At 37.8% G+C, this 13,718-nt stretch overlaps 1 non-coding gene across 1 annotated transcript; it reads left to right on the forward strand.

Annotated features, from left to right (window-relative positions):
* Positions 1-8,290: 8,290 nt before the first annotated feature.
* LOC114695947 lies at positions 8,291-8,397 on the forward strand. Its single transcript, XR_003734939.1, has one exon. It is a non-coding gene; the product is annotated as a U6 spliceosomal RNA (small nuclear RNA).
* Positions 8,398-13,718: the final 5,321 nt, after the last annotated feature.

The raw sequence follows: 13,718 nt of genomic DNA on the forward strand, positions 1-13,718 counted from the left end.
GGAACTTGGAGGAGTGGAAGGAGGGGAAACTGCAGTCAGAATTGTAATGTATGAGAGAAGAATAAATAAATAAAAAAAAAATGGTCATCCCAAATAACATTATGTGGACCGATTGATTATATTTAGGAATACATGTGATATACATATATGAATCAATAACACATAATGAAAACAGAGGCCATCATTTGAAAGAGTGGGGAGGGGTATATTAGCAGGTTCAGAGGGAAGACAGGAATGGAGAATGTTGTGATTACATTATTATCTCAAATTTGCTTTTAAATATAAAAAAGACAGAAAATTGTGAGTTTACAGTCAAGTAAGAGTCCTGGGCTTCAGCAATGTATCATTGTATAATTATGTAAGGAAAAATAAGGTGCTAGAATAAAACTAACAAACACACACACACACACACACACACACACACACACACACACACATACACACAAAAATGACCAGAGGTCCAGGAGTGGAACCTATTTCCCCTACTTTCCCCTTCACTTTTTTGTTACGAGGTTTTGTCCATTTCTCCCTACTTTCAACTCGGTATAAACTCTGTGAGGTCAAGATGTCATTAATTAATTCACTCAGCATCTACAACAGTATTGGGCATGCACTAAGTGATTTTATATATAGAGAGAGAAACGGATAAATAAAGACAGATATATAGATAGATATAGGTATGCATATGAATTTATAGATACAGATAAATTCAGATAGAAAGATAGATAGATAGATAAATAGATAGATAAATTTATATCTATCTATCCATTCATCAATCTATCTATATATCCTGATGAGGACTCCTATACTTCTCATTTTATAGATTCCATATTTAACTTTGGAAAATGATCAGCCATTTTTTTCTAAATGCCTCAATTTTAATATTGCCATCAGTTTGATTATATTGGAATCTCTTATTAACATTTCTCAACCTCTGTTTCACCAACTCTGTCTTGCAATTCATTGTTTCTTTCTTTGTCAGTCAACCAAATAAATACCTTATTTGCAGGAGATCTTTTTTCAGTTTCTAAATATTTACTTTGATTCTGTTTCAAATCTACCAGAATCATCCTGTTTGTGTCTTGGTTTCTTTTCCTCTTCAATCTTTTGTACCTTTTGTCTTTTTAATCTATTTATTTTAGCATCCTTTCAGATTGTTCTGTTATTTCTATTTCTAGAGGTAACATTTTGTTTATTTGTTAATGCTTGTATCACTTTCTGCTTTCCCACGTGGCAATGACATTTTCTTAAACAATGTCTCACTCTATAACCCAAACTGTCCTGGAATTCACTAACGTAGCCCAAGCTAACCTCGAATTCATGGGGATCCCTCCACCTCAGTCTCCCAACTTATGGGTATAAGCCACCACACCTGGCTCCTTTGTGGGATTTTTTTATATGTGACTGTCAGACCATCTTCTAGAGGAGTCCAGCTGCACTTAAACAATCTCCACAGCATGTATTACACTTGCCTCTTCTAGCCTCAAAGGCACTGGCTCTAGACTCCCTGTTGTTTTAACTGTTTTGATCTGTCTGTCTGTCTGTCTTTCTGAATAAACCCAGAACATTTATTGTATGAGTGACCATTGAAATTAATCAACAGGATGCAGCACCAACAGGATGCTTCAACAGCTGCCCTCTTGAGTTTAGGTGTTGTTTCTGTATGAAATCTGTGTCTGAATCTGTGACAGCCATGGCACTCCAATCAGACTTTCTCCTGGAGCATGATAAAGTGTCTGGAAACTGTAACTGCGGGAATTATTGAATAATGAAATGATGCTTCATTTAGAGAAGACTCCAAGCACTGCCATCAAATACTTAGAGAACATGCCGGGCGGTGGTGGCGCACACCTTTAATCCCAGCACTCAGGAGGCAGAGGCAGGCGGTCTCTGTGAGTTCGAGGCCAGCCTGGGCTACCAAGTGAGTCCCAGGAAAGGCGCAAAGTGACACAGAGAAACCTTGTCTCGAAAAACCAAAAAAAAAAAAAAAAAATACTTAAAGAACTGTAATGTAAAAAGGGGAATTAACTGTACTTTCTCATGTAGTTCAGAGAACAGAATAAATAAATAAACTCCAATAGATAAAATCAGATTCATCATGGATCAACCCTAGATTAAAAAAAAAATAGCATCATCTACCTCCAACTTTTCATCTGTACAGTGAGGAAATAGAATTGCATGAATGGTCCACAATGATTTCTGTTCTTTTCTTACCTATGGCAATGAGGTTGGTTTTCTCAGGCGATCGATCTGTGGGAATATTAAATAACATTCACCTCCCTCATCTCATCTGCACTCAAAATAATGTGTTGTTTGTTTTCCTCCACTAAGAAAGCAGATCTCATACCCAGGCTTCCATGACCCAATTTTAAATCACAAATTATATGACAGAAATGTCTAAATGACAAAACATTAAGAAAAGATAATAGTTTGGGAGTCACAACAAGCCCAACTTTCACCTTCCTGACTGTCTTTTTGCACATCATTTAAGAAGCCTAAACAAGTTTCCTTATCTATAAAATGGAATGATAATACATGCCTTATGTATTTCATTATTATTCAGTTTTAAAGCCAATATAAACATATCTGACATATGGTAAGCATTCAATAAATGTTATTTAAATCCAAAATTAAGCAAATATTCTCTGTTGACAAAGGATGAAATGGTGTCTATGACAACAGGATATAATTTAATCCTTCCAACATATTATACTGTTATGACTTAACATTGAAAAATGTTTTCTAATCCCATTACAATCTGCATGCATTCCAAAGTCTGGTGACGAATTATTTTTATGCAAGATACAGTTATCTGAATTATTGCAACACCTTGGACATCTCTCAGAGATTATTTTTTCCTTGAATTGCTAAAAAATCATGGGTAATCTACTCCCAGCCTCATAAATATTTGCTTTAACAAGAAAAAAATTGGTATCCTTTGTGGTAACCAGTGTTTCTTCCAACTTATCCCTGTCCTCCCTCATTATCTCCCAGCACAGAGGGATCTCAGCCCCTCATGGTTCTGCTATCACACCAGAGATATATTTTATGAGCTGACATCTAGGCACCCATCTCCTGACATCTGAGATGATCTTAGGTTGATAAACAATACAACAAGATTCATTAAAAGTTTCTGACTCACAAACACTCCAAGAAAACTTCTTCTATTTTTCTGGTAAGTTTTATTTCCTGGGTTCTTTTGTCCTGAGTATTTCAATCTGATAAAGTTGCTTTTGTTCTGAACAAAAGAAAATTAAAATCATGGACACTCTTCAGGTCATAAGGGTAACTGTTAATAGAATACTGAGGAATAGATCAGAAGTATTAAAAAGAAACAAATTGTCCCAGTATAGAATACAATAGTTATTTAAAAGTGAGTGTGAACTTGGGTTTTGAAATTAGACTCAGTTCAATCCCAGAGTCTACCACTCTGGAGTACAGTGAATTACAGCAAGCTGAGTATGCACCTAACCTTCAATTTTACACCTCAAATGAGCAAGAAACAGAGTCTTCCTATATATGGCCAGAAGGGAGAAAGGAAATGCTAGAACCCCTTCGATAGTGAAAAGTAAATTAAAGTCTGACTCTAAAGACATCAAAAACAGCCTCTGGAAAAAATAGAAGGGGTAAAGTAATATGTCCTTCTGTCAGAGATAGGGTAGATACAGAGAAGCATGTGTTCTTATTTTTTGTAACTTAGGCCGAACTCACCTGGAAAACACAAGTATGTTACAATATTAAAATATATTATAACTGAGATGCCGATATAGGCCACAGAACTAATGGTATAAACCTGTGACAGACAAAGGAGCCAGGTGATAATACATTTTACATCGTAAGCATTGACACTGGGCTGGAAACCATGATATGTTTTGCATATGAACATGTGTGTCCCTGTCTCGTTTCACCTTTATTGCTATAAGCATGTACAGTTCATTAAAAACCCACCAGGAAGATTTTATAATATGATGACCATTTCATAGATGACATATTAGCCTGAAAGTATAAACTGAGATGAGGGCTTATGAAACCATCCACAACAGTTTCAGCTAGAATAAAGAAGTGACCAAAAGAACATGAAGCAGTAAGTATGTAAGGATTCCATAGATGTAAGGTCAGTACTTTTGACAAAGATTGCCATGCCCAAGTGACTCAAACTGAGAAGGAAAGATGGCAACTAGGCAAATATTGATTCCACACCAGGTCTTTATTTATTTGTTTCTTAAATAAGAAAGAAGTTGAAGACACAAAAAGCAAGTTATTCAGATACACATTCATAGATGCATGAATCTTCTGGCCTCTTCAGTCTCAGCTATTACCATCTCCTCATCCCTCATGCTTGCTTTCCTCAGGGTATTTGGGCAGCATGCCCAGCAAGAGGGACATCAAATCCCAGGTTCTCAACAACATTTCAGGCTGCATTTCTGCTGCTTGCATTCAAGAAAGCTAAGAATGCATGTGTCAACTCATAGCTATGTGCCTCCTGATTGACAGGGATCCAAGAAGAAGCATTTCCAAGTATGCAATTGGTGGAGGTCCTGGCCTAGGATCCAGCCTGGATTCTAGTCCTGAATATCTCTAATTCATTGTGAGGTTGGACCTTCAATGTACTCTTTTGCTCCAGGATCTAGTTTCCTAGTGTTTTGATTATATAACTGAAACAAATATTTTCCAATATCCCTTCCAAATATAACAATCTATGCATTTAAGATTATTATAAAAAAAAACAAACAGACCACATTGTTTCCATTTTCTTTCCTTATTGCCCTTATTGTCCTTGGAGTACATTGCCTTTTGTAGCAAAATACTTAGTAAATCAACTTAAGGGGAAAAAGACTTTTTTTTTGTTTACAGGTTCACAGATTTGAGCCACAGTCATCATCTGGCACCATTCATTACTTTCATGCCTGTGGTAAGGCATGAACATTATGGTAGAAGGGCATGGTGCTAATTCCACAACTAGATACCACCACTTACTTTGAACTACCTTCCTACAATCCCATCTATCAATAGAGTAAGCTATTAGTGTGTTAGTTTCATCGTGCGTCAACTGTTAAGTCCATCAGTGACAACCAAGCATTTAAAACCCAAGACTTTGACGGGAGGTACATGTGATAACCAATCTATAACATTTTCTTTCAGAATAAGGACAAGTAGAATCTAGATTAAACAGAAAACCATGAGACCAAGCTCCAAATTTCTGGTTTTCCCTGTTCAGAATGTCTGTGTACATTGCAAATGAAGGTAACTGAGATGAGGCCAGTAGATTCCAGTAATTAGATCATTCCAAATCTGAAACTAGTCCCATAAGCTCATTTCCATATCTGAAGAGTTGTCCAAGGATAGCACATCGTCATAATCGTCCACAGGCACGTGGATTTTAAACACAGAGAAAACCATGCCTAAGTTCCTCATCTTACAAATGAGATCCATGAGAATCAGAAGGGTCTACTCAGTGAAATTTGAATCCCTGTTCCAAGACCCTGACTGGTGATTTTCCTATATTATATTATTTCATTGAGGAACAAGATTGTTGAAAAAAGACTAAACTTGGAATTGAAACTTGGATTTGAGTCCTGGTTACTGTTATTTTTCAATTACCTATCCTTTATCACATATGAAATAGTGCATGGAATATTTGTATGGAAGTACAAATAACTAAAACTTATACACAGTGAAGCCAGTGATAAATGCTGTCACATGTTACCCCTCAGGAGAGTGAATTAGATTTGTTTTAAGCGACTCATGTGAACATATTATATAAAATGAGTGATATGGAAATAGAATTGCTTTATCTTTCAATATCAAAATAAAGACATTTTCAGATAAGCTTGCAATAGAAGACATTATTACTTTCCATCTGGTGGACAATTTGTGGCACTATTTATGTTCTTAAACTACAAGCACCTCTGCATCCAGAATGGAAGTTTTGGATATACACATTCATTGGTGCTTGAAAACAAATCTATTCTACCTAGACTACCAGAAAATACACTACATATATAGTAAATAGACTGAAATAAACAGCCTACATGACAGCTATTACCTCCAAATATATTCAACTGAGCCAGCTATCTCCTGAAAATGTCCTAGAAATATGAAGGCTGCCTAAAATACTGCTAAGTATTTCACAGAAATCAAACTAAACTACATTGATTCTACAAAAAAAGTCATTCTCCTGTAATGTTTCTGACAAACAATTATGAAAATATTTACTAACCTATCATGGGATATTAAATTAGGTAGAAAGAAGAAATTAAACACTTTTGATGGCTGAATGCCAAGCACTGGTGGATATCTGAATGCCAAGCACTGGTACTAAACACTGGTAGATATCTGAATGCTAAACACTAGTAGGTATCTGAATGCTAAGCACTGGTAGATATCTGAATGCTAAGCACTGGTAGATATCTGAATGCTAAGCACTGGTAGGTATGAATGCTAACCACTGATAGGTACCCAATGGGCATTACTTTCCTTAAGTTTCCATTTAACCCTATTATTATCCCCATTTCAGAGAAGACATAAAGTACCCTCTCAGTCATTGCTTAAAAATTTTAGAGTCAAGTTCAGGTTCATTTTACTATTGCATATAATCATCCCATTAGAAAACACACAATCTGACAGGCACTGTAGGAAATATCTTACTAAACAGTCCAGTCTAAAAGCCACAGTATAGATGCAAACCCTCAGAACAGCTTCTAGGAATTCAGGAGTCAATTTGGGTAATTAGATTGTTTTTCTTCTTTTACAATAAAAGGTTAATCACATGTTGATGTTTAAAGAACAGTTTTTAAAAAAAATTACAAATAGCATACCTAGGATTAAAATATAAGTTTCTGAGCCCCTTGCTTATCTCAGCAAATTCTGTCTCAAGAGAATCTAAACCAGAATCCAGATACCTGGGTAGTAACAATAGATTATTTTTAATCTGTACAACAAAACATAGACTGGGGATGGAGAAGCCCAGCACCAAGGCACTGGCAATATCTGATGAGAGTCATTTTCTCTTTTGTGGATGGTAACGGAAGAGGCAGCTAGCTCTCTGAGGTTTCTTTCATGAGGATACTGGATTACCTTCTGTGTATGTGACAGAATACCCTGACAAAAAGCAGCTTAGGAAAAAGTTACATTTTGTCTTACCATTCCAGAGGGGACACAGTTCATCATGGAGCAGAAGGCATGACAACAGGCAGAGAAACATCCTGAAGTACAGGAATCTGCCTCATCACATTGGTCTTCATCCAAGTACAGGAAGCAGAGACAGAGCAAGAACAAGAAGTGGAGCCAAGCTATAAACCCTCAAAGCCTGGTCCCAGTGACGTACTTCTTCCAGCAGGCTCTGCCTCCTAAAGGTTCCATAACCTTCTGAGACAGCACCATCAACTGGGGACCAAGTGTCCAACTACATGAGCTTACCAGAAACATTTTTTCATTCAGGCCAGCACAGACACTAATTCCATTCATGAGGGCTCCTCATGCGCAATCTAATTACCTCCCAAAAGTCCCAAAGCCTAATGCCAACACCTTTGAATTAGGATTTCAATGTATGAATTTTTGTGGGACACAAATATTCACACTACATATCTCCAAAAAAACAAAGCTCCTTACTGAGAAAGACTAAAACATTTCCAATGCATCAAACCCAGAATGGAACTCTTAAAGAAACTGATATCATGATGAGATAAGAAGAAAGAAATAATTATCTGTTGTTTTCTAATTTCCCATCTATAAAATATGTATTAGCCATTTGATGCAAACACCTCAGACCAAAAACAAAAGGAAAAACAACTGTATTCACTGGGCCATTTTAAGGTTTTGGGTTGTTGTTGTTTTCTAATAATGATACTTTGGGAATTGATTTTTCTTTACAGAGAGAGAGAGAGAGAGAGAGAGAGAGAGAGAGAGAGAGAGAGAGAGAGAGAGAGAGAGAGAATCCTTAAAAAAAAAGTTGTATGCGCAAAGATATTCACTGTAATGCCATTTAAACAGTGAAACACTGAAAATAACTTACAAATCCAACAGTAGGGAAATTGTTAAATGAGCTGTGATATACCAATCAGATAGTATTTCTATAATTTTTAGCACTAGATATATTAATCTATAAAGCTAATTGTAAATTTTTCTAAATTCCATGTCTTGCAAAAATAATATGTAAAAAAAAAGTCTGGAAAGAACATTAAGGTGATAATTATCAACATAAACAGGTGGCAGAATTATAGACAAGCTTTTGTGCTCCTTTTTAATTTCTAGGGTGTTTTTTATAAATTATTTTAAGAAGAGCTATGCAGTACTCACATCAGCAGCACATTTACAAAAACTGGAATAATACTGAAAAGATTAGCATGGCCCATGCCCAAGGGTGACACAAAAATTCATCAAGTGTTCCATATTTTTATAAAACAATTACATACTTAAATGTGAAAATACAATCAATAAAGAAAACTGAGTGAAATCTGGAAATGAAAAAATTGAGAGATCAAACTGGAACCTCAGAGGCAAGCCTTTACCTACAGAATACAAGAGATGGAAGAGAAAATCTCAGGCATTAACAGCAAGGTAGAAGAAATGGATACCTCAGAAGCAAGCCTCTACCTACAGAGTACAAGAGATAGAAGAGAAAATCTCAGGCATTGACGGCAAGATAGAAGAAATTAATATGTCAGTCAAATAAAATGTTAAACCTTCCTTTTTAAATTCCAGGAAATCAGGGACAATATGAAAACACAAAATCTATAAACAATAGTTGTTATGATATGGCTCGTGAGAGGCCTCGGTGGGTCGGGCCAAGGTGCCTCGGTGGGTAAGGAATACATGCCATGCAGACACGGCAGTGGGCTGCAGCGTGGAGCGGTGGAAAGTCACTCACACCATGTAGACACATGTCCACGTGGAAAGTTTATTTTGGGGGAAGGGGAGAGGGAATAGAGGGAGGGAGAAAGTAGAGGGAGAAAGGAGGGAAAGGGGGAGAGGGGGAGAGAGGGGGAGAGAGAGAGAGAGCATGGAGGTACACACCTTGTGGGAATAGAAAGAAAGAGGGAGGGGGAGGGGGAGTTTTCTCTTAAAAGGGACTTTATATAAGATGACGTCAGGACCCTGGGTGGGGCCTAACAATAGGACTAGAAGAAGGAGAAAACACCACTCAGGTCAAAGGCACAGAAAATATTTTCAGCAGAATCATAGAAGAAAATTTACTTAAAGGAGACTGTGGAGGCCCAAATTACTCAAGGTCAGAGAATCTGAGCTTGCTTCACCCAGCAGGGCTGTATAAGGAGATGATTTGACCACAGGTGTGGTTACCAGGTGTTTGGAAGGGTCTACACTTGGCTGTATGGTATGCTTCGATCTTGCAAGGGAGAGGTCTTTTGCTCCTCTCCTTAGCATGTTATAAAAAGCACTTTTGAATAAAGGATGAGTCTATTGGGTATTGATCCAGGCTCTCCCAAAGCTATCCTGTGTTTCTGTCTTTCTTCGCATCGTCTAGGTCTCTCTTTCTATCTGATATTTCCTCATTCCTCTCTCCTCCACCTAAGAGCCCTTCAAAAGGTGGGAGCTGGACGCCCACAAGAGATGCCTATTGTCTCAGTTAGGGTTTCTATTGCTGCAATAAAACACCACAGCCAAAAAGGAAGCTGGGAGAGAAAGGGTTTATTTGGCTGAGGTTTCCACATTACAGTTTGTCATCAAAGGAAGTCTGGACACTCAAACACACAGGGGCTGACACAGAGGCCATGGAGGAGTGCTGTTTACTGGTTTGTTCCCCATAGCTCGCTCACTTCCTTATAGAACCCAGAACCACCAGCCCAGGCTAGACCCTCCCCACTCAATCACTAATTAAGAAAAGGCCTTATGGCCAGATCTTACAAATACATTTTCTCAATTGAGGTTCTCTCCTTTCCAGTAACTTTAGCTTGTTTCAAGTTGACATTAAAAAAAAAAAAAAAAAAAAAAACTAGCCAGAACATCTACTATACAGAACAGACAAATAGACTAGACAATGCTAAATGTTCAGAAAAAAAGAAAGAGTATTTAAAACTGCAAGGGGGAAAAGCAAGTAACATATAAAGGCAGGCCATTTAGACTTACACCTGACTCGATAAAGACCCTGAAAGCCAGAAAGGTCAAGACATATGTGTTGCAAACAAGAGATGTCAACACAGAATACTATACTCAGAAAAACTTTCAATCACAATATTGAGATAATAAGACATTCCATGATAAAAGCAAATGTAAGCAGTATTTATCTATAAATCCAGCCCTACTAAAGGTGCTAGAAGGAAAACTTCAACCTGAAGAAAGTAACCATGCCCAAGAAAACAAGGAATACATAACACCAGATCAGCAAATCAAAAGAAGGAGGAAAACAAACCACCAAACAAAATAACATGAATCAGCAATCACTGTTCATTAATATCTATCTCTTACCACCAATGGTCTCAATTCCCCAATAAAAGGCACAGACTAACTTAATGGATGTGAAAACAGGATCCATCTTTCTGCTGTATCCAAAAACACATCTTAACATCAAGGATAGACATCACCTCAGGGTAAAAGGATGGAAAAACATATTCCAAGCAAATGGACCTAAGAAGCAAGCAGGTCTTACGTTTTTATGGGATTCCTGAGTGAGCAAATCAGTCATCTCTGTGTCTGTATCTGCTTCTCATGCCTTTTCTTCGATGCTTTTCCTTCTATTTGTTCTGTCCTATTCCTATGTGTTTGTTTTGTTTTATATTATTTTATTTTATCTTATTATTATCCCTTAGGTGCCTGTTGGTTTGCCAACAAGAGATAGAAAGGGGTTGCTCTGAATAGGAGGAAACATGGGGGGGGGAACCTGGGAGGAGTAAAGAGAGGGGAAACATAATCAGGATATAGTATATAAAAAAATACCATTTTCAATATAAGAAAAAAATTTTAAAAAGAGCTTTGCATTACTCTACATTGTTTTCTTTTATCCAAATAGCAGAAATGGACATTTACAATCTCCTTGGAGAACCTATGATTCTTTTTAATCCACTGTGTGGAAGTTCTTGTAATTGATCTTTGTCGTTCAATTCAGTGTCCCTGCATTTACAGATCTGCTTTCATCCATTGTAATGTAGATAAACGAGGCATGAGTTCACCTATTGACACTATCTTGACACCTATGCACATCAGCACTTTGGTTATTTGATTAACATGTCAGCTGGGTTTGAGAAAACTAAGAACTTGCTATAAAAAGTGATTTTCTCTTGTAATTTTCAGACATACAGACACTGGGCTCAGAATTGAGAGACCAAGAATATATTCAAGTCAAGTTCTATATCCCACTAGCTATATGAATCATTTGGTCCCTGTGAGCCTAGTTCTCAACAGATGAAGTAGAAAGGTCAGACTCACATACCTCATAGAGCTAGAGCATGGATTTTCTGAGAGGCAAATATGTCCTTGCAGTTTTAGGCTTGGGTACCAAAGGCAAGAATAGCTTTTCAGGTGTTTAAAAGTAACTTTTGAAAAACTGTTATTTACTCAACATTGTACCAAGCACTGCAGTTAGCATTTTATATGTATCAGTCATCTACATAAATTACATATAGAGCATGCACTGTTACAAATTCATCACAGAGAAACCCTGTCTCAAAAAAAAAAAAAAAAAAAAAAAAAAACCAAATGCTGGGGCATGCTAAGTCTAGAGAATACATAAGAGGCAAAATAACTGTCTGACCTTGGAGGGATAACATAACTGAGGGCCAAGGAAAATAAGAATCAGACAATCTTATGTTATATATATATATATATATATATATATATATATATATATTAATGTGAAATAGAGATATCCTTCACAGGCTCATGTTTTGACTACATGTGGTACTATTTTGAGAAGCTGTGGGACATTCAGTAGGTAAGTCCTAGGTGATGGAAGGTCATAGGTTCCAGTCTTACTCCCTGCTTCCTGGTCTTCTGTGCTAGGAACAGATCCTCCCACATTCTGGCCCTGCCATGCCTTTCCTGTCATGATGGGCTGAAATTCTCTGAATGAATGCAAACTACTCCAGAAAAAAAAAAGATACTAAAAGTAGTGTCACTGTTTTGACAAAACTTAATCAAGTGGTTCTTAGGCCTTTGAAATTTTTTATAGCAGAAATTTGACAAAGTTTGTAGAGACTTATAGAATCCTTTCAATTCTATAGGCAGAGCTCAACGGGGATAGTGTTAGAAGTTTTGAAGACAAAAATATCCATAGAATTTCAGACAGTAAATAGGACTCATGAGGTTTTATATGGGACCAAGCACACTATTGGGAAAAGGAGCACAGACACATTTAAAACTACAGGGAAAGATTATATGTAGTAAACAGTTATGATCGTCATAAGAATAAGACAATATAAAGGGAGCCCCGGGGACATTTCATGAATTATCTAGTCCCTTCCCATCATAGACTCTGGGGTGTCCATCTACAAATGCATTGGAACCACTTTCCTTTAGTAAAAGGGTAGAGAGGTCAGACCTAATACTGTTACCTAAGAGAGGATTTCCCCAGTTCCATGACCACAGGAATTCAGGAGCTACTGCAACCACAGTGTAACTGAAGTTCGACTAGTACTCAACCTAGTTAAACAGCTTGGTGACATTCACATTGTTGTATGACAAAACTTTCTGAGGAGATGCAACACATACATCTACAGCGATTGAAGGGACATTAGCCCGCTGGAGCTCTCCCCGATTCCTCCTGCCACACTAAAAACCATTAGATTACATTCCTAAAGCTAGCCACTAAGGTCTGTTCCCTTATTTAGCCAATTCTTCCTCCTGAGGTTGAAAAACAAAGTCCAGAAATCAAAAGCCCATGTTAGTTCACCTAATTAATATACCCAATTAAAAGTAAATACCTCGTCTTAACACGGTGTTTCCCCCTTTACCTTTATAAACCACTATTCGCTTATGTGCCACATCTGTCTCTTCTCTATCCAGAGAGAGTCCTTTGTCCCTCAGGACAAATATCCCTGCTCCTTTCCCTTGTCCCCTTCCCCTTCTCCCTGGGCCCCTAACTCCTTTACCACCGCATCCTAGCCCATTCTAACACAGACCTCCCCTTTTCTTCACCTTAAAAACCACACCCACAAGGTCATTTGCTGCTGTTTTCTGCCTGGGTCAGAAAGCAGCCACTTTAACTTTTTTTTTCCTCTTAATGAAGGATCTCTGTGAAAACAGGTGTTTGGGTGTGGTTTATGACTAATCTGGGAGGAAGCCCCCACTGTTCAGGGGTCTCCTTCAGGGATCCCATGACAAACTAAAGTACAGATACCATCAAAAATCCAATGTGATGAACCAAGGAGTTTTATTGGGGTTACTTACAGAGCAGAAATGACTCAAAAGACAGCTACATCACCAAAGACAACCTCCACATGAGTAACAGCTCACAAAATCTGGGAACCTCAAGCACACGGCACGACCTGCAGGCATCCCAACAGGTTGGGAAGAGCCCTTTCAGCTGCTTCAGGTGGTCTGATCCTCTTTCAGGCAGCTATGCTGGTTTCTGCTTCTGCCAGGCAGCTGGTCTGGTCTCAGAACCTTTTTTGCAACCTGGCGTCTCTGAGATGGCCTCTCCTGCTTTACTGTTTACTCTGGCAAGGAGGGGGCTAGTGAGTCTGGTCAGTTTCAGAAACTTTCTGCAGCTATTTTGAGTTGTTTGCCTCTCTGCTTGAAGATGGAACGTTTCAATCTCAGATGAA

Source organism: Peromyscus leucopus, chromosome 1, assembly GCF_004664715.2.
Source record: "Peromyscus leucopus breed LL Stock chromosome 1, UCI_PerLeu_2.1, whole genome shotgun sequence".
Taxonomy (NCBI): Eukaryota; Metazoa; Chordata; class Mammalia; order Rodentia; family Cricetidae; genus Peromyscus; species Peromyscus leucopus.